At 49.1% G+C, this 20,593-nt stretch overlaps 1 long non-coding RNA gene across 1 annotated transcript in view; it reads right to left on the reverse strand.

Moving 5' to 3' along the window:
* Window positions 1–2,684: 2,684 nt before the first annotated feature.
* Window positions 2,685–20,593, reverse strand: part of LOC128115134 (uncharacterized) — a 59,404-nt gene continuing 41,495 nt past the window's right edge. Inside the window, exon 4 of the long non-coding RNA XR_008220016.1 lies at window positions 2,685–2,765. This is a non-coding gene — a long non-coding RNA (uncharacterized LOC128115134). The remainder of the gene's footprint in view (window positions 2,766–20,593) is intronic.

The following is a 20,593-nucleotide window of genomic DNA, read 5'->3' on the forward strand; positions in this document are numbered from 1 at the left end:
GAGGGCTGTGGAGGCCATGGTGGAGAAGGGACTGAAGAGCCTAGTGTCCAGCAGGACCCTGGTTGAGTGGATGAGGAGGGAGGAAGAGCGTATGTGGCCCTCTGAACAGAAAGATGAGTCCTGGGAGGGCCCAGCTGGGAGGTAGCTTGGTGCATTCCCATGCCAGAAGCCGGAACAGTTTAGATTAATCTGGGTATAGGCAACATGTGAATTCAAACTATGAGGCAACCCTGTGTGGGACAGGCTTGCTACTGAGCCCAAAAGCTGGAGTTCGGAGACTCAGAAACCTTCCAAGTCTACACAGGAAAAAAATGAGATCTGAGAGTAAGTCTTGAGTTTAGGACCTGCTGTGGGAACTTCATGAGGTTAAGGGAGGGCTTTGCGTGGGAGTTTGAAGGCCCTTGGCCTCCCTAGGACTCATGTCCCCACAGAACAGTCACCTCCCCAGCCAAGAGGGCAGGACTGTGCACAGGGAACCTCATAGTGCAAACTACAGCCCCAACCAGGGCCAGCATTCTACCTCAAGTCCTGGACGTCCAAGTGAGTACCCGGCCGTGATACCACTCCCTCTCCGACACGTCTCCCTTAAGCCACCTGAAGAGGCCTCCTGACTGCAGTGGACAGGCCTTTGACTATGAGGACTATAGCTCTGTGCCCAGTCCCTCGGGGACTAGGTACAGCCAGGTGGAGCCCCTGTACCCTCTGTTCCCATCTAGACAGGGCGTCCATCCTGAGCCATGGTTTCTCTTTTCTTTCTCTTTCTCTAATAGTGACCCCGTCCTTGCATTAAAAGCACCAGTAATAAATACCAATTCAATGATGAGCGGAGTAAGCTGTGTGCAATATCGGCAGGTATGCAAATATCACTGTGAAACCCATTATTTTGTCTGCTGAACTATAAAGGAATTAAAACCAAAAATAAATATGGGCCAAGTACTCTGCCCTGAATGCCCTGCCCCCTCCCCCGCCCCCTGCAGTGCCCAGTATGGTTTGGCAAACCATCAAGTCAGATCCTGCAGATCTGGAAGCTAGGCCTGGGGAGTTGGAGGGGGCTGAGGGGTTGGGAGGAGTAGGGGGTGAGAGGGGTCACAGCAGGGGAAAGCTACTAAGTAAGCAACAGAGTCCAATTAGGGAGCAAGTCTGCTGGACTGTGCCTTGCCCCAGAGCCCACCCAAAGCAGCCCACACAGCCCTTCTCTGCTCAAGCGCCGCTGAGAATAGACACTTCTGCTTCTGCGGGAGGACTGCGGGAGGATTGAGGAAGGGCTCCCAGCAAAGACTCTTACAAGCAAGCACTGTTCCAGAATAGGACTGGAAGTTGCCGCCAGGCTGGCTGGATCCCTTTCTCTCAAAGCCAGGTCCCTGGTTCTTTAACTGAACAACCTGTGGCTCTGTGTTCCGGCTGTCCAGGGTGACCTGCAGGGCCACTTCTCGGTGGTCCCTCTCCACAGGATACACGAAGGCACAGAGAACTCACGAGCTGTCATCCAGCACTGAGAAGCGATGTCGGGATCTGAGCCCAGGCCATGCATGTAGCTCCAAGGTCTACTCCACCAAGACATTTGTCACCTGGTGCAACAGATCTCAGTCACCATCTGGATCCCCACAGACCCTACTCACCCTCTTCCCTCCACACTGCACACCGCGCTGGGCCATGCTGCCTCTGGGAGCCCCAGGCAAAAGAAATCAGCAACAGAGGCGTGGCATGAAAACAGCCTGACCTCTTTCTTCCTTAAAGACAGTCAGGAAGAACATCCTTGAGGCAGAGATGAACTCGTCACCTCCTGATTCATAGACTCTGGGAGATGATTTTGAAATACAGCCCTCTCATGGCCTCCTGGGTCACTAGGACTCATGACCCCACAAGAAGCCGGTGATAAGTGAGCAGAAGAGACATCTCCACGGGTGTGTTCCCGCCCACTGACGCCAGTGGGCCTCAGAGGACACAGACGTATCAACAGCCTGGAAGGGCACAGCAGGAAGGTGCTGGGCACCAAGAGCAGACTCCATGCAATGGAGTATCCAAATATTGCCAAGAAGTCCCAGCAACGGGGAACCAGGGGATTGAAGTCACGTAACCGAGCACTGAGCAAGAGCAGGTGCCCTTACAGAGGCCCTCTGATAGCATTTAACATTTACAACCCTCCCCCTCCTCCTTCCCCACCCTGTCTTGTGACAATTACAACAATCTAGCCTAAGTCTCGAGCTGTCTTCACACCCCCTTTTTGGAAAGTTCCGGAGGGAGCTGCCGTGTGTGCTCTCCAAGGTGGCAAGCCTAGGAGGACCTTACCTCAATAAAGTAATAATGGCTGTTACTTACAATGCATCTTGCTGTTCAGGAGTGTCCTTTCTTGCAGACTGAGGCTAATTCTCACAAATATTTTTGGTTGATCAGCTGTCCTTTCTGAATCAACACCTTCTGCTCTGTTTTTATGGTGGCTAACAGTTTGTGGAAGCGTTTTCACATCCTTTAGCCGATGGTTGGAATATAATGTAAGTAATGAACAAAATGGACCAAATTGAGGTGTCCACCCTGTTTAGCCCAACAGCCTGTAAGGGGTTGGGTTTTGACTCAGGCTGAGGGGTAGAGGGTAGGCAGGGGGAGGTTGCCTTTGAGCACCAAAGTTTGACACGCTCTTCATGACCAAGTTTAACCACAAGTGTTTATAAGATCTCAAATCCCTTACCTGTGCCTTCACACCTCCACAGACCTTCCAGAAGAGACTCCATCCACAGCTCTCCGTTGCCTGTCCGGAAATCTCCTGTCTACACAGATAAAGACAAATGTCTTCCTGCAGACCTTGCCATATATCATCGCAATGAGTCTTTGCCTTTTTGTTTTAACTTGGTAACGTACCTTGGCACTTCCAAACAAACCCCGCCTCATCCCTTTAAAGGGCAGTGTAAGATTTCATGTTGGGGTTCATCCGCCACCCTTCTAGTCCACGGCTATAACAAATCTCGCTGCAGGGAGGCTCATCACCGCCTTAGTGTTGCCTGTACCCCACAGTACACCCCGAGGGCGAATTCCTAGAAGGATTGCCAGCCTGCACAGGCATGCTCTTGTGTTGCAAGTAACATAGGATCTAGACTGGAGCACAGAGCAAGTTTGCCTCGGTGCTCGAGAACACTGTTCCTTCCTGCCACAGTCTTCACAGCAAGTGACCCAGGGATGACAGAAACAGGACACTTCCTTCTGTTTGACACTCATGAAGCTAAGATGCTGAGCACCTTCTCATGAATCCACACGGTGTGATGACTGATCTTGGATGTCAACTTGACTACATCGGGAACCATCTAAAACTCAAGCTCCTGGGCAGGTCTCTGAGTTTCTTCATCAGATTATCTCAGGTGGGAAGTCCCATCCTAAATCTGGGCTATACCTTCCGGTGACAGACAGCCCCCATAAAAGCAGATGGAAGAATGCCCTCCTTTTGCCCTCACTCTCTGACAAGTTTGTGTACCCTGCTGCTGAGGCATTCCTTGGTCCGTATGAGAATCAACTTCTTGGAGATTCCAACATGGACTGAAGAGGAGCAGCGCTCCAGAACTCCTCCAGGACTCCGGCACCACATTAGGACTGCTGGGGCATCCAGTCTCAATAAGTGACCAGCCTTTCAATCATGAGACAGCCACTGTTGGACTACCCAGACCTCAGCCTTTATTTAATCTATTAAAATAAATCAGTGTGTGTGTGTGTGTGTGTGTGTGTGTGTGTGTGTGTGTGTGTCTGTGTGTGTGTGTGTGTGTGTGTGGAGAGAGAGAGAGAGACGAGGGGGTATTATGCATGTGGCATTATGTGTGTGGTTTATGTGGGCATGTTCACGCGTACATGCACATATGGAAATGTGTGTGTAGAGGCCAAAGGTCGACACTAGCTGTTCTCTTCCTCCTGATACCGAAGCTCCAGTGCTGGGGTTACAGACACATGCTGAGGCTCCTGGCTCCTTCCTGTGTCCTAGATACCCAGGCCGAGGCCCCGTCATTGCCTAGCAAACACTCTAACAAATGAGCCTTCTAGCCTTCCACACCTGTGCCTCACACATCCCCCTGCACATAGCTGCTTCGTCGTCTCACGGGTAAGATTTCCTCAGGCTACTGTAGCGCTGCCCAGAATTTCCAGTTGTGTATCCAAAGTAGAAAATAGACCTTCCTTTCCCTTTCCATAAATAACGGTGCAGGTACATTTCAAAAAGAGATTTATCTCCTCACCAGAATAGTTCCTTGAGCAGCACTAAAGGCTACCTGAAGGGCACATGCCTGCTACCCACGAGTGAGCATTTGAGATATGTCCCTCATAGGCTCACACATTTGAACACCTGACCCCGGTTGGTGGTATTTGGGGAGATGATGGTGCCTCACCTGGGGAGGTACATCTCTCTGAGTGGGGTTTGAGGGTCCATAGCCTCTGGTCCCACTTGCAGTTTGCTCTCCTTGCTCCTGCTACTGAGTCTGCTGTCTGCTGCCCCGTCCCCTGCCATCATGGACTCTACCTCTAGAACTGTACCTTCAGACAAACTCTTCATTCTATAAGTTGCCTTGGTCATGGTGTTTTATCACAGCAACAGACAAGTCGCTGAGGCTTCTGTGGTAGCTCAGCAGGGCTTGAGCAGGCTGGGAAGTGTCCCAAGATGGCCGAAGGTCCTTCCTGAAACAGACAACTCAGCTTCTGCCTTAGTGAGGGTGACTATTGATGTGAAGAAACACCGTGACCAAAGCAACGTAGGGATGAGAGGGTTGATTTCTCTCACGGTGCCACATCACAGCTCATCATCAGAAGCAGCGAGGGCAAGAACTCACTCAAGCAGGGCAGGAACTCAAGCAGGGCAGGAACCTGGAAGCAGGAGCTGATGCAAAGGCCATGGAGGGGTGCTGCTTACTGGCTTGCTCATCATGCCTTGCTCAGCCTGCTTTCTGATAGAACCCAGGACCACCAGCCCAGGGGTGGCACCACCCACCATGGGCTTGCCTTTCCCCCATTAATCACTAATTAAGAAAATGCCGTACAGGCTTGCCTACAGCCCAGTCTTGTGGAGGGATTTTTTTTCAACCAAGGCTCCCTCCTCTCTGATGACTCTAGTTTGTGTCAAGTTGATATAACACTAGCCAGCACAGCTTCTCAGTGCTCTGGTATCCCTGGGGATTCATAAGTCCTTGGTGTTTAAGGTTGCACAATGGTCTTTTCCCAGGGTGCAGCTATTCTGGAAACAGACTCCGAGCTTAGCCACAAACGTATCCCCCTACACACATTCCATGATCCATGTGTCAGTGGCTTCTGCTTCTTGAACTCTTAATATTCAGTCCAATGTGCACAAGCAATAGTGAAGTCTCTCTTCCTTTCTGGAAAGATCGACCTAAGGTAAACTACCTCTCCATTCAGTGAAAAATCCATGAAAAAAATTATGACAACCCCAGTTTTTTCAGGGGTGGGGGGTTGTTTGTTTGTTTAAGATGGGATTTCTCTGTGTAGAAGCCCTCCAGCCCATCCCCTAATCAAACTTCGTGTTCATCTTTATTAAAATTGCTCCTGAGGCTGGCCAAATGTCTCAACAGGTAAAGACACTTGCTGCACAAGCTGGCACCATGACTTTGATCTCTGGATCCCACATAAAGGTGAAAGAACACCATTACACACGATGCTGTCCTCTGGCCTCCACACCCAGGCCATAGTGCATGTGTGTGTGTGCACGCACACACACACACCCCACAAGCACACACGCATGCATGCACACACAATTTTTTAAAAATTATCCTTGTCTGTAGGCCAATGCCCTTTTCACTGAACGACTCTTCAAATCAAACAGATACCACGGGCTTTGGACTTTCTCTTTCTGAGACATGTGCTTTTCTGGGACAGATGTGAGGGTAAGAATATAAAATGAGCAAAAGCTGAGAAGGGGAATTGTGGGCTATCGATGGTCACCCAGGGCCTGAGAAAGCAAGCGTCCAACCCTGTCCATTTGGCCCCTGGCGAGACATGATACTCTTCTCTCTCCTCCCTCCCCAAATCCAAATGCCCTGTCAGAGATTTGGTATGCACTCTATGCTCCAACAAGAGTGGGGAGCAGCACCCCTCGGTTACATGCTCATTTTAAACTTGTCAGGGGGGAGAATTTCTTGCCTATAAGGGAATTCTCTTCCCTCCCACCCCTGGGCCATCAAGCCAGTTCAATAGCACAAAAGGTCCTTTCCCAAGCAAGTCGTTCCAAGATGTTCTTTGTTCCAACCAATCCGAGAGTGGGGCTGGGAAGCCCTCCCAAGAACACAAGGCCCAACCCTTGCCCCTTTAAGCCCCCTGTCTGACAGCCTTTGGGGATCCCTTGGGCCCTCTTCTGAGTACACAGTGAGAAGACTGTACCCTCCTGCCCACTCTGGCATGAGACAGAGCCCCAGCACACCATGGGCTCCCAAGCCAAACTCCTGCCCAGGACTTTTGCACAAATGTCAGATCCTCTCAAACCCACATCTAAGTTTCGTGGCCACACATCTGTGGCTCTCCTCTCCACCAAATCTCCAGCTGGCTTGACTTGTTACCTCTGAGATGCTACAGCCTGGGCTCCTCTAGGGAGGAGGAGAAAAGGCTGTTCCCTAAGGGTATACCCATGGCCAACTCCATCAAGCTATGTGAAAAGTTAGACGGTCATCCAGTGAACCTCTGCATGTTCCAGAATATTCAGTAACTTCTCATTAATTGCTCTGAAAATCTTTCCTTTAATTCAGAATAATGGTGGTACCTGGCTAACCCTGCAAAACGCAGACTCAGCATGCCAGCCCTATGCAGGGATGCCCTCCGCAGTTTCACGTCAGCTGACCTATCTGCTGGAAGCAAGCTGACATGAGCTGTGTAGTTTACACACAGTCTCACTACGGCAAGATTGGCTGCTCTTCTCCCCGCTCCCCCTTTTTTCTTTGCTGTTCCACACCCACCTTCATTGAGTGACACATGGCTGTGTGTCCAGATGTTGAGACACCCAGAAAATCTATAGAAACTCAACGTTTGGCTTTGCAGAGGAAGCAGAGGGTGTGGGGCCACTGTTGGGACAATGGACTCCAGCTCCTACTGAACCTGCTGGGCCTGGCACAGCCCTACACTGCCACGAACACCACCCAAACGTGTTTCTGTCCCAGTGCCCTCTCTCACAAAGGACATACTTATCAATCTACAGAGAACTTGTCCGGATCGTCCACAGACACAGCCAGACTCTACTAATAGGGCACCATGACAAAGGGTCAAAGACTGTCTGGACACCTGGGTGACTGAGGCTATCTTGGTAGCCTGTTGCAGGATCCCTCGCTTTCCAGGCCTGTTTGTGACCAGGACACAAGTGGGGACTGTGTTCACATGCATGTACGTGTTTGTGTATGTCTTGAAGATGTAATATGTATATATGGTATATAGTTGATAGGTGTCGTGGAGCCTATAGTGTATGAGATGTGGTATGTGTGGGATGTATATGTGCGCTGTATGTTGTGTGATTCGAGGGTACACATGTGCATGCTGGCAGAGTGTGACTTCATGAGCATGCTCTCCCGCATCGTTCTTTGTGTGTAAATCCATATGTCATATCTACAAGCATGCATGTGCAAAACTAAGCATGTGTGCAAATTATGCATTGGAGAAAGGCTGCAGAGAAAAGCATTGCACTGTGGATCCCCAAGTAGAGGTCGGGGCATGGAAGGACACTCAGAACTGGAGAGAACAGGCACAGGGGTACCACAACAGGGCCCTGATGTGAGCGAGTGTGTGATAATTGTGCAATACACAACATGCAATATACAGTGCTACAGATAGACAGGAAACACACAACACAGAGCAAGCAATGATCATATGTTAAGGAAGAGGGCTGGGCCCCCAGGGTCCAGCACTGGCCCCAGACGCTCCCAAGCCTACATGAGGAGAAGCCATAGTTCATGTCCACCAGCAGCCGTGAGGACTCAGAGACACAAGGCCAGAAGAAAGAGGGAGTGCCACAGAAGGGAGGCACAGGACCAGCAGGTGGATCAGGGAGAAAGCAGAGGGTCGGGTTCACTTGCCCCAAAAGGGACCCCTTTCAGGTGATGCCACACTCAGACCCGGGCCGAGAGCCAGGGTTAGCTGCCGGCTTCCCAGACACAGAGTGGGTTTCCTCCCTCAGCCTCATGAATTCCACTTGAAATGCGTATCAATCAGAACCCGAATTCCAGTCCAGCCTTCTCAAGGACCACACATACCCAGAGCTGGCTGTCACCAGCCCACGGGACAGCACCAGTGACCACAAGAGCACCGTTTACACCTTCACAGCCTTCCCCAGGAAACGGGGCAGGCTGTGTTCGATCAACTGGGGTGGGAAGGAGCTCCTTGTTTTCGGAGAGGAAGCCCCCCTCAGACTGAACTCTTTCTGCCTTATTGTTCTCTGTGCCCCCTGACCCTAGCCTCTCAGAGACCAGTTTCCCATTCTCTTGAGTTTTGGGGGTCCCATGGTTCTCATTACAGATGGTTGTGAGCCATCATGTGGGTGCTGGGAATTGAACTCAGTACCTCTGGAAGAACAGCCAGTGCTCTTAACCTCTGAGTCATCTCTCCAGCCCCCCAGTAACTTGCCAATTACCCTTGGCCTGGACATTTAGTATGTGTTTCTTACTTGATGTGGTTCTTGTTAGTTGTAGTTCCATTTTTTTTTTTTTTTTTTTTTTTTTTTTTTTAAAGATTTATTTATTTATTAGGTATACAGCATGTGTGCCTGCAGGCCAGAAGAGGGCACCAGATCTCATTACAGATGGCCGTGAGCCACCATGTGGTTGCTGGGAATTGAACTCAGGACCTCTGGAAGAGCAGTCAGTGCTCTTAACCTCTGAGCCATCTCTCCAGCCCTTTTTTTTTTTTTTTTTTTTTTTTCCATTTTTTGTTTATGTTATTACCCTTTCTTTCTCCTTGGTAATACTTGATCATTGTTCTTACTGTACATAGTTTTATATTAGGCTCAGAACCTTCTTATTTAAACAAAAAGGGGAGGTGTTGTGGGAATTTGTTTCCTCCAATAGCTTTGGGGTACAAGCCATGGGGCGTGGCCTCTTGTCTGCATATGTGGCCCCTTAAGAGGAGAGAGAGGGTGGCGCTCTCTCTCTTGGGGTAAGGAGACCAGGTCAGGTGGTGAAAAGTGGCTTGCAGTTGGTCCCCACTGGCCTCGAGGAGAAGGGCAGCTGGATCAGCAGTGGATCTGCAGCACATCTACCTTGCTTTACTCTAGTGAGTGTTTCCCCATCACACCCCTTAATAAATTGATATATACCTCTATGGGCTCTCGCCTCACATGGCAGTCAACAGAAGGGGTAGTTTCCTTCTCTTCTGAGGCTCTGTAATCAATACTCTTTCAGTACAGACCCACCTCGGGTCTGGATGACTGGAAGTTACTGACAGAACATTCTAGACCTCTGCTTTCACCATAGCAGAGGATTCTCATCAATTGCTTTAGATGGCGAGTCCCCTGAGCCAAGGGCACAGTCTACATGGCTACACCGTCTTCTTTTAGAGGAAGTTGCCAACACTGAAGTCAGAAAAATAAGACAGAGAACCAGGAATGGGGACAGGCATCTGTAATCCCAGTAGAGTCTGAGGCAGGAGGATGGCTGCAAATTCAAGACCAGCTTGAGCTACACAGCCATTATCAGGTCTGAAGGCTACACAGCAAGACCCCATCTCAAACATATATACACATATAAATATGTGTGTGTGTGTGTGTGTGTGTGTGTGTGTGTGTGTGTGTGTGTACATATGAAGATGGAGGACCCTGTCCTGGATAGAGAAACCCAAGTTTTAAACTTGAACTCTATGTTGTAGCTCTCTGGGAACACCAAATATTTCACAGTTCAGAGATCCATGGACATGGATACTTCTAACCCAGACACACACACCTTGCTTTCTAAAAAATCGTCTGCAGACTGCCACTGTGAAAGAGATTGGATGACTATGAAATCCACAGATGTTGTGAAGAGCAGAGAATCCCCCACTAGTGTGGCTTTTACATTAAAAACACTAATAAGGTCGGGGCTGACTTTACCCTCCCTTACGTAATTCAGCCACCATCCCCCTGAAATCGTCACTGAAACAGTTCAAGTGTCTGACAGAGGAGGCGGTGCTTGGACTCTGGACCCTCCTGCACTATCTATTGGAATGCTGCAGCTTAGACACTTTCCAGAACATTCCAACTGCTTGACCCGGAAATCCCCTCGCTGGGACCCTGCCCTAAGGAAACTATGCAGAAGAACAAGAATGCTGTGTGCATGATCCGCTTTCACTGTGGCGGTGGTCTTTATAAATTAAAACGAGAATGCAACATCAATCTTCAACATCTGGACAGCATAAGGAAACGATGTCATGTGACATGATAATCCCTAGAAAATAACTGAACACTGGGTCAGGTAAGAAGGCATTTCTCCCAGATGAAGGCTGTTCTTAAACTCATTCACTTACCTGACTCTCTAACTAACCTCTTTAGTCTCGAGGAAACATTGTGCACTTGTTTAATTGGGATGCCGGGAGCAGGGGCTGTGCTTTGAGAATTTATCCTAAGGAAGCGTCACACACTTGCTGCTCTGCTCTTCCCATTTTTCACAGGAACAACATAGGTGCCCAATAACAAGGGATGTGTCACACAGCCAACAGCCACCCGATGGATGTACTGCCAGATCAAAGTTACAATGCAGATTATGTTACATGACTCAAATCTATGACATGTTGCTCAATGGCAGAGAAGAATGGTCTGAAATATTAAATGAAGAAAGCAATTCGCTAAATTCATTTTAAAGTTTAATTTTCCTTTAATTATAAGTCCTTAATTTTTTATTTCATATAATAAAAAAATTCTTTGAACACAAAAAAGTGTTCCTAGAGGAAAGCCTGATAATTTAAAGATAAAAAATCAGAGGGTTAAATGCTAAAACTAAATGCCTCTTAAAAGGATGTGTGTGTAAACCTTAAGACCCTAGACTGCATAGTCTGCCTATAAATGTTCAAGAGCCGGCATTAGGTGATATTCCTAAAACACGACATCAAACACACAACAGCCAGTGGGCAGGGACCGTAACAAACTGAACTTCACCAAAATTAAGGAAACTGAAGGCGGCTTAGGAAATGGAAAAAAAATTTCAAATCATTTATCTGATAAGGGCTTAGGATCTAGAATTTATTTTTTAAAAATTATTGTTATAAATTAATATAATAATACATTTCATATATACATATTTTATAATATTATAAATATATTCATATATAATTGTGTGTAATATATGCTAATGTAAAGGTATGTTTATGTATCTATATAGAAATATATTTATTAATATAATGAATATTGTTTTAAAAGGAGGAAAAGAAGAAGAGGAAAAAGAGGAGGAGAGAATGAGAGAGGAAGAAGATGGGAGAGAGAAAGAGGAGGGGGAGGAGGAGGGACATAAATAAGAGGAAGGATAGGAGAATGAAGAGGAGGAGGAAGAAAAAGGGGAGAAGTCCAACCCCCACGATGTCAGAAACTTCATCCGAGGAGTGTATTAGTAGAGGGACCCTTAGCCCTGGGACACTACCACTGGGTCAGGTAGCTCTCAGCTCAGGGGCAGCAGAGACACCTGTTCCCGCTGGGCAGGGCTGGGATCTGTGACTCTGATTTCAGCCACAGGTCTGAGCTCTCTGTCCTGAAGCACCAGGGAAGCCAGCCAGAAGCTCATCCACACTATGGCCAGGCCGCCCAGACACAAGGACATTACCACCAGACCCAAGCTTTGGTTCCATTACCTGAGGATGAGGAAGCCAAGGTGTGGGGACAAAATGGCATCCAACTATCCTGAGTCTGCACTCAGAGCTGTGTCACTGAGGCCACCCACCAAACACCAAATTCTACTTCCTTAAAAATGCCCAGGGAACACAGAGAATGCCTCTCATCTTGCTTTCAGAGAAACCCCTACATGTCTATGTAGAGATTTTGCCTATGTTGGGACAAAGGAGAGTGGAATTTGTCTCTGGGTTTCTCCATCCTGGAAGATATGTAAGCCAAGGTTCCTCCCTAATTGGTTCAGCTACATGTTTTCTCAGAGAGGACCAACCCATACCCACCAGCCATTGCACCTACATCAGAGGTGTTTGCAAAATCACAGACAAATGGAACAGGAGTCCTGACCCTACCCCAGACACCATGGGCAGTCATGACACACAAATCCCTCAGCCTTGTACAACAGGAAAGGGCCACAGCCCTGTGACCCTTGGGTTCTCTCTGCCCCCACCTCAGCAACTGTTTGCCTGTTCCTCCACCAGGCCTGGGAAATGCTGAAGGTATTAACTCGTAAGAGATCCTGATGTTCTGGAAAAAGGATCTGGCAGAGCCAAAGCCCACTCAATCATGAGGAGTTGCCTAGCCCAACACATGGGGAGCTCAAGAGTTTGCCAATTTAGCAAGACGATCTATTCTTTTATTTTTCATAGAGAAAGAAAAGGGTCATTGTAAATTAGATGTGCTGGCCAAAGCTCACTCCTTGAGGAATTAACTACTCATTGATAGTCTAAAGCAGTGGTTCCCAAACTGTGGGTCCCAACCCCCACAGGGGTCACCTATCAGATACCCTGCATATCAGATATTTACATTCTGATTCATAAGAGTAGCAAAACTACAGTTAGGAAGTACCAACGAAAATAATCTTATGGTTGGGGGGTCACCACAACATGAGGAACTGTATTAAAGGGTCGCAGCATTGGGGAGGTTGAGAACCGCTGCTCTAAACTCATAGAACTTTGGAGGTGAGAAGAACACTGTAGATGACAGAGAAGCCACCTGTCCCTGTCGTATGTGATGTCGTGTGGCTGTGGAGCTGGGGCCTGGGGCTGGCATGATGGCCCAGGATCTAGGATTACCTTACCGCCACAACACAGACCCAGTCTCCAAGCCAAATCTTCCATGATGAGCGCCATACCCAGGCATAGGGGACTGCTTCCAGGAGCACAGGGGTCGCCAGCCCAAAAGCTCCACCATGCCTTGACCCTATTTCAAAAGAAACCTGAAGCCAATTGGCACCGACTGAAACTAATCATGTCCCTCCAAAGGCGTCTTCCTGCAAGCTTGGTCCAGAGTTCTGTCTTTGGGAACAATAGAGATATGATCCTGGACCCGAGGGCCTGACAGAGTTATAGGAGAAAACATGCCAGCGAGCAGTAAAACCATAGGGCAGGCCCTCGGGGCAGCCTTTGAGGCACTGGGACCCCGGGCAGGCAGGCAGGCAGGCAGGCAGGCAGGCAGAGAAGGCAAAAATAGTGGACAGACAAGCTCCCAAGGTGGGGCTAAGGGTTGGAGGGGTGTGTGAGCAGCCCAGATAACGGACAGACTGCAGGAGTAGATACAGGGTGATCTCCTACCCCAGGATGTACCCACAGGCCAGCCTCCAGTGGAGATGTAGAGATGACCCAAGGCTGGACCACACTGAGCAAGTTCCTGCTACAGAGAGCAGAGTGTGTGAGTGAGGGAGCCACAGCATTTGCAGAGCAGGAGCCAGCTCCAGGTCACATAGGCCACGAGGCCTCCTTTCCCTCATGGCTTCCATTGCTCTCCTCCTGGTCTTTCTCATTGTCCTGCAGGCACGTCTCCCAAATCCTTACCCCCTGCTCCTCCTATCCTCAGAGCTCCCAGAAATAACCTCCAGGCTCAGCGGCCATTGTGTTTTATTTTGCACGTTTGAAAACAGCTATGTCCCACGTGACCTGTTTAGGCAGTTCTGGGGAGGATTGAATTTAAGGTTTGGTGCAAGCTAGGTAGGTGCTCTACCAAGTGAGCTATATCCCCAGTCCTCCGTGGCCTTTTATATTTCACACAAGCACTATAGCCCATCAGTCTCAGAGAACCCCTGCAAGGTCGGGATTGTTACCCCCCACTTCCAGATGAAGAAACTGAGGCTGAGGCAAGTGGATCAACATGTGTCCAGCCTACCCAGTGAGCTGGAGGCCAAAGAGAAGCTCCCAGCTCTACGGGCTTCCAAAGTGGCTCTCACTCCCCTCCCCCTCTTCCTTGTCCACTGTGGGTGGGAAGAAGTGGGTCCAGTCACCTCAAACAACACCCAGGACAAATACAACACCTACGCACCCTTATAGGTCTGTTCTTGATCGCATTTAGGGCAAGCTTGCTCTTGAGAGTCTAGTGAGGCTGGGGCTGGTCTCCATAGGGGCACAGCCATCCCTGACCTCTGGACCGTCTTCACATTCCAAGCACTTGCTTTCACACATGCTCATGCTGCCTACTACTGTGTGTGTGTGTGTGTGTGTGTGTGTGTGTGTGTGTGTGTGTGTGTGTGTGTGTAGTGTGTGTGTATTGTGTGTGTAATGTGTGTAGTGTGTGTGTAGTGTATGTGTGTGTGGTGTGTGTGTGTATAGTGTATGTGTGTGTAGTGTATGTGTGTGTAGTGTGTATGTGTTCCCCCCCTCATCTCATAATGCCACCAATGCCATCAGATTAGATAGGAATTCTTCCTCATGACCTCATTTATGCTCCGTTACCATCCACAACCCCATTTCTGAATAACTACATGTTAATGAGGGTCAGGACTTGGACAGATGAATGAAGAGATACATTTCAGCCCCTTGCTGTTTTTGGCTTCAGAACGAGGATGTCGGAACCCAAAGCGGATCTTCTGTGCGCCCTCCGACACTTTACCAGCTGCAAGTTAGAGAATCTGACACTTTACCAGCTCCAAAAGAATCCAAGGGACGTTCTTAGCCCCCTCCCCCGCCCCATGAACTAAATGCCACCGCCAGCTCTTTGGATGATGCCAACATTTCAGGCCCGGCAGACACCACCGGCCCAGCCCCTGCCTACTGATGAGGTTACTGTCCTACTAATTTGGGTACCTCTCAAGCCGCAGTCGAAACCGATTATCACAAGGCTGCATGGGTCTGTATTGTTTCTGTTTAGCTGCCCTTTGACCTAGGCAAATGGACATCTCTGCAGGAAAGACTAAGGTAAAACATCCCCTTGATAGTCTCTCCTGGAGGCAAAACCACCCAGAATTCCCTCCTGAAAGGACAGCTTTGGTATGCAATTGCAGAGAGGAAAGTGTTGCAGAAGGAGACGCCTCCTCCCCAGCCGGGCCCATGCAGAAGCCATAAAGATGACAGGTGCTGACCTGAGATTAGGAGAATTCCAGGTGAGAAGCACGAGTTCACCTCTGTGGATGTCCCTGAGTTAACTCCACACAGACCCAAACTCCATGCCCTGTGGAATTCCAGCCCTGGACAGCCTCAGTCAGGGCTCTGTGTCCCATGACCAGCCATTACTGATCCTTTGCAAACACTGACAATAAACACATCAAGTCATTTGTCTTCCTTGGGCTATCGCCGATCTCAACCTTGAATGCATGTTTAAGTAGATTACACGTGAATGGTTTTACAATGTGGAGGAGTGGATGACGCCTCGGTAAAGACAAGCAGTCACTCCAACCAGACCTGCTTGCACAGTGACCATAAACCCGCACACTCAGATAAACTGAAGGGCACTCAGTGGGCTACTGGGGGGGGGCGGGGACGGGACTGTGAAAAGTTCCAGCACACCACAGGAACATCTGTTGGCTTCCAGCTTAACCTAAAAACAAAACACTTAGCTGGATGTGGTGTCACACACTTTTAATCTCAGAACTCAGGAGGCAGAGGCAGGTGGATCTCTGTGAGTTCCAGGCCAGTTTAGTTGGTGTAATGAATCCAGGACAGCCCGGTTATGAAGAGAGAACCTGTCTGGGGAAAACAGAACACTGATGGAACTCAAACTGGAGGTCTGTTTGAGTTCCTAGATTTTTTTTATTATCCTCTTACACCCTGAATGACATTGGGCAGGGAATCCCTGGGAGCCCCATCTCTCCTGTATGAATAAAAGAGAAACTTGGTGCAGACCTCACCATGCGAGGCAGAGCAAGAGAGGTGAGAACAAATGTCCCCATGCCTGCAGAGCTGTGTGCTGATCAGAAAGGACCACATGCAGAGAGAAAGTAGGACCGGATTCCACAGTTCTCCAGCACAACCGGCAACTGGGGTTTACAATGACTTGTTACAGATTTTATAAAGAACCAGACTAGAGAGTTGGGGGATTCCAAATACAAGGACATGATAGCTGTTTAAGGACTCAGGAATATTAATGTTTCTGATTTGGTCATTACAGACAGTATGTATGTCGAACTGTCACACCGTATCCTCTAAGTGTGTATAATGATGATACGTTGATTATAAATTTTTAAGTTTCTTAAAAAACCTGGAAAAAATAATCATGCATCTCTCAGAAAGAGTTAAACATAATATTCACAACTGAAAAATCTCCTCGAGCAGCTAGGCATTGCCAATCCAACCCAAATCAGTGGATGCTCCAGCAAGGTAAACAGTACAGGAGGAGCCCTACACTGAGCACCCCGGGAACTGCTAAGACCCCATTAGTTCCCAGACTCCCTTTGGGTGTCATTCTTACTGTTTTCTAGGTAAGAAGACAGACCAAGGATCTGAAAAGTTCAATTACATGAATAAATGCATTGGTGATAGGTTTGAAGACCCACTTCCAGAAGTGGAAATGAACAACCCCCCTAAGAGCTTGGGTCCTGCTGAGACGCCAGTGCTTGCCCTGATGAAGGAAGCCCTTCCCAATGGGCACCAAACAGAGGCAGCTTAGCTTGGCTCTTCCATTGAAGAGCTTGACTCGGAAGGACAGATTATAAAGCCCAGGGCATTTTCCAAACCTCTCCTCCTCATGGCTCATAAAGTGAGGGGTGTAGCAACCACCCTGCGGCTGGTTTTGTTTTTGTTTTTGTTTTAGAGCTGGCTGGCTGTGTAACCCTGGGGATCCTGAAGTCGCACACAGGCCAAAGTCATGCTGTCGCCAGACCAGCTTCCTTTTCACAGGCCACAGGAGGGGTTTTCGGTCCTCACTGACACACCTCTCCCCTAGCTGGTTTATTTTGGCTTTGATCGTTAACAGTATCTGGATATAGAATTACCCAGAACAGAAAATGCCTTTGTGCCTCTCGAAAAACTCCAGACACCTTCCTGGAGTGCTAGAGCTGTGGCCTCCGGAGGAAATGCTGGGATAGATGGGCTCTGTTCCCTCCCTGTGCGTCCAAGCTGAGCCTGCATCCTGCTGCACCGGCCAGTCAACGGGGATCATAAAGCTTTCTGAGAAATACTAAGAGGCCTTAGCCCTCAAGCCTGGTCCAGTGTGCAGGCAGGCCTGTTGTCCAAACTCGTCTGGAAGCTGAGGCAGAGAGATCCCAAGTTCAGTGCCAGCCTGAGCTCCTGGCCAGGCAGGGCGACTTAATGAGGCCCTGTCTAAAAGGAAAAGGTAAGAAAGGAAAGTGGAGACGTAGCTGGTGAAGCTCTGGACTTGCATCCGGGCTCCAGATTAAAAAAAAACTCTTCACTCCTTCAGTTGATGTAGCCAGGTATTCCACAGTACGGAGAAAAGTCACCGATCTGGCAGGCCGAATTTGGGTCATGTGAGACTACAGAGTGGGAGATGGTCAGAGAGATGTGTTCTGGAAACAGCTATGGGAAGGTCTGTGTCTTCAAACCATCTAAGCTGACTCCAGGGAAGGGATCCAGAGCGAAGGGACCATCCTTAGACTCTTCTAGGGGACTGTCATTTTTCTGTGTGTGCACTGGCTCCCATGGGACAACAGCTCCAAAGTTGAACTCCCAAGCCATGCTCAGAACAAGCCAACAGTCCCCTGGAAACGGGCTCCCTGCCACGGTGGGGAGACAGTGGCTCTCCTTGTCCTGTGAGCTCGGTAGAATGTCACAAAATCTTGCCAATCAAGAGACTCAAAGGTGGCAGCTTGCAGAGTTGAAACACCAGTCTCCAGGGGAGCCTGGTGTCTCCCCAAGAAATAAAACTCCTGAACAAGTTCTGCTTTCTGCAAATGGAACCTTCCTCATTCCAGTGGAAGCCTGCTTCAAACCTTCAGGTAGAGATGCAAAGCAACCCCTAAGCCTAATCTTTTTTTTTTTTTAAGATTTGTTTATTATATATACAAAAGAGGGAGCCAGATCTCATTACAGATGGTTGTGAGTCACCATGTGGGTGCTGGGAATTGAACTCAGGACCTCTGGAAGAGCAGTCGGTGCTCTTAACCTCTGAGCCATCTCTCCAGTCCTAAGCCTAATCTTGACGGCTACTTGCTTCTTGGACACACCAGGCCTACAAAGTCTACAAGGTCAACCCTCTGGCCTTTCCTCCATAGCTCCAGCAACGACTCACCTCATGGGTGTTTCTCAGAACACAGCCTGGTGTTCCTACAATGATTTATGATAGATACTGTCCACTAAGGAGAGCCCTTTCTAAGGTGTGATGGAGGTGGTGTACCTCTCCAGCTAGCCACTTCACAGACATATGGCTCGCTATCCCACCAGTTAGGAAGTGATTATTGGAACAGAGCAAACAGATTTTTTTTTTTTTTTTTTTTTGTCAAAGTGGAGGTGCGATTCTCTCAGGTTCTGTGAGAACAAACACACATATTTTTACCAACCCAATCTGTTTTATGGCAGCTGGTGGCTGCAGGGTCTGGGAGCCAACTTAGATGACAAGACAGTCACACAGGTGAACCTGCTGAGCTTTGGAGATTGTGAGGTACCTGGAGGGAGACACGGAGCCCATGAGGCTGGCACTCCAAAGCCCCTTTAATGGCCCATTAGAGATCGTTGGCAGTCCGTTCCCTCGCCTATGATAGGAGGGACCATCACAAAAGCTTCTCCCATAGTGCCAGGCTCATTTAAACTGAGCCAACTGTGACTGCTAGTTTAATTCTAGAATAATCCCTTTGAAATCAAAGTTGAGGCACGCTAGAGACAGCAATAAAGATGAGCCACATTCTTCCACTGCCCAAGTCCATGGAGGGCAAAAGCATTCTCTTGCTTTGCAAGGTGGATCCATGCACTCTGATAAGGCAGCCTCCAGCTCCAAGGGGCTCCATGTACCTTTTTTATTGAAACCGCAGTTTCTGGATCACAGTCTGACTGGCTACCAGTGGGGGCTGGTGTGTGGACGGAGTAACTCTGCTATCACAGAGAATCCTACCGCGTAAAGGCAGCACAGAGCCTCAAGGGACTGTGAGGAGGGCAGCAGCAAAACTCTGGGAGCAAGTGAGTTTCTGAGCTTCCTGCAGGCTGAGGCCAAGTGTGAGCGCTTGCCTTGAGTGCCTGGAACAGGCTTTGTTGTGTACCAGCCTCAGACATTATATGTATATATAACTCAAATCTATCTCTCTCTCAATCTCTTTGTCCCTGTCTCTCTCTTTCTCTCTCCCTCCCCCCACCCCAGGCCATTAAACAACAGAAAACACCTTGGTGCATCCAGGGAGACCATGTCGGTTTTCTGAAGACTTGGCTCTCTGACTGGGTTGGGAAAGAAGCTTGGACTAGGGCAAAGGGCACAATCAGAAACTTCTAGAGTCAAAGCAGGATGAGCAGCCATCTCACCTGAAAGCTACTGATCCCTGGTGGGTAAGCCATGTGGAGAGCGAGGGTGTCAACCCCACAGGTAAACCAGGAACAAGACAGAGGTAGGGACACACATGACGCCTGCCTTCATCATCACCTCCGTTGGCAAATCAGTCATTTCCCATCACCCCGGAACACCAGAATTTGACTGAAATATTTCCCGCTCATGGGGCTGATTCTATGTGACTTGGCAGACTCACCGTATTTCCAACAGTCACACATTTTTCCCCCCTTCCTTACAGGAGGTAGGAAAGGGAACATCTCTGTCCTCAAGAGCCAGACTTAGAGCTCACAAGTTTCCTCATTTATCCACTAAGCACTTTTGAGGACCCACACTCCAGATGGGGAGACAGACCATCAGTGTCAGGCTTGGTACATAAATAAGTTACACAGTAGGGTTAAAGATCACACGGAGAAGGGGCCTGAGGGAAGCTGAAATGGGTGGAGAGGGCAGAGGCGGGTTGAACATTAAATGGATTGTCAATATGGACCTCACTGAGGGATGGTAGCTAAAGAGGATGTTGGAGGCAAGCCCATCCCAGGGGAAGAGATGGCTGGGCGTGTGCTGGAATGTCTGCAGATGTCTCAGCAGCCCAGACTTCATTCCTGTGCCTTAGTTGCAGATTCTGACCTGGGCATCTAACGGCATTGCAGATGGGTCCAAGTCTGCCCCCTGGGAGTCCAGTCTGGCCCAGGCTAGAAACAGAGAGTCTGTCTCCCCAAGCTTCCCAGACACTGAGAGCAACCCCATCCTTCAAGGGCACTTGATCTCTATAGGGAGATGCCCTCAGAGCCAATTCTACCCTGGGGGCTCTATTTATACCACTGCCCAGCTTGGCTCACATCCTGTTCAACCTGCAGGCCCGAATTCCTCCCGAAACAGGGTCCCTCCTTCTCATTCCCAGACCATCAGTGGTCCGAGTCCACGGCCAGCTTCTCCTTGGCAGTTAATCACACACACAGTCCCCTCAGCCCAACCATCACTCCTCTCACAACCATCGTTCCTCACCGTTCCTCACCGTTCCTCAGGCTGCTGTGTTTTCTAATGCTACCAGGAACAGTTAGTGGGATTGTAGACAGCCCAGGAAAATGCAGTGGCATTGTCTGGTGGATGGACAGGAAT

The sequence above is a fragment of the Peromyscus californicus genome, unplaced genomic scaffold (assembly GCF_007827085.1).
Source record: "Peromyscus californicus insignis strain IS unplaced genomic scaffold, ASM782708v3 Scaffold_1__1_contigs__length_55948999, whole genome shotgun sequence".
In the NCBI taxonomy this organism is placed as follows: Eukaryota; Metazoa; Chordata; class Mammalia; order Rodentia; family Cricetidae; genus Peromyscus; species Peromyscus californicus.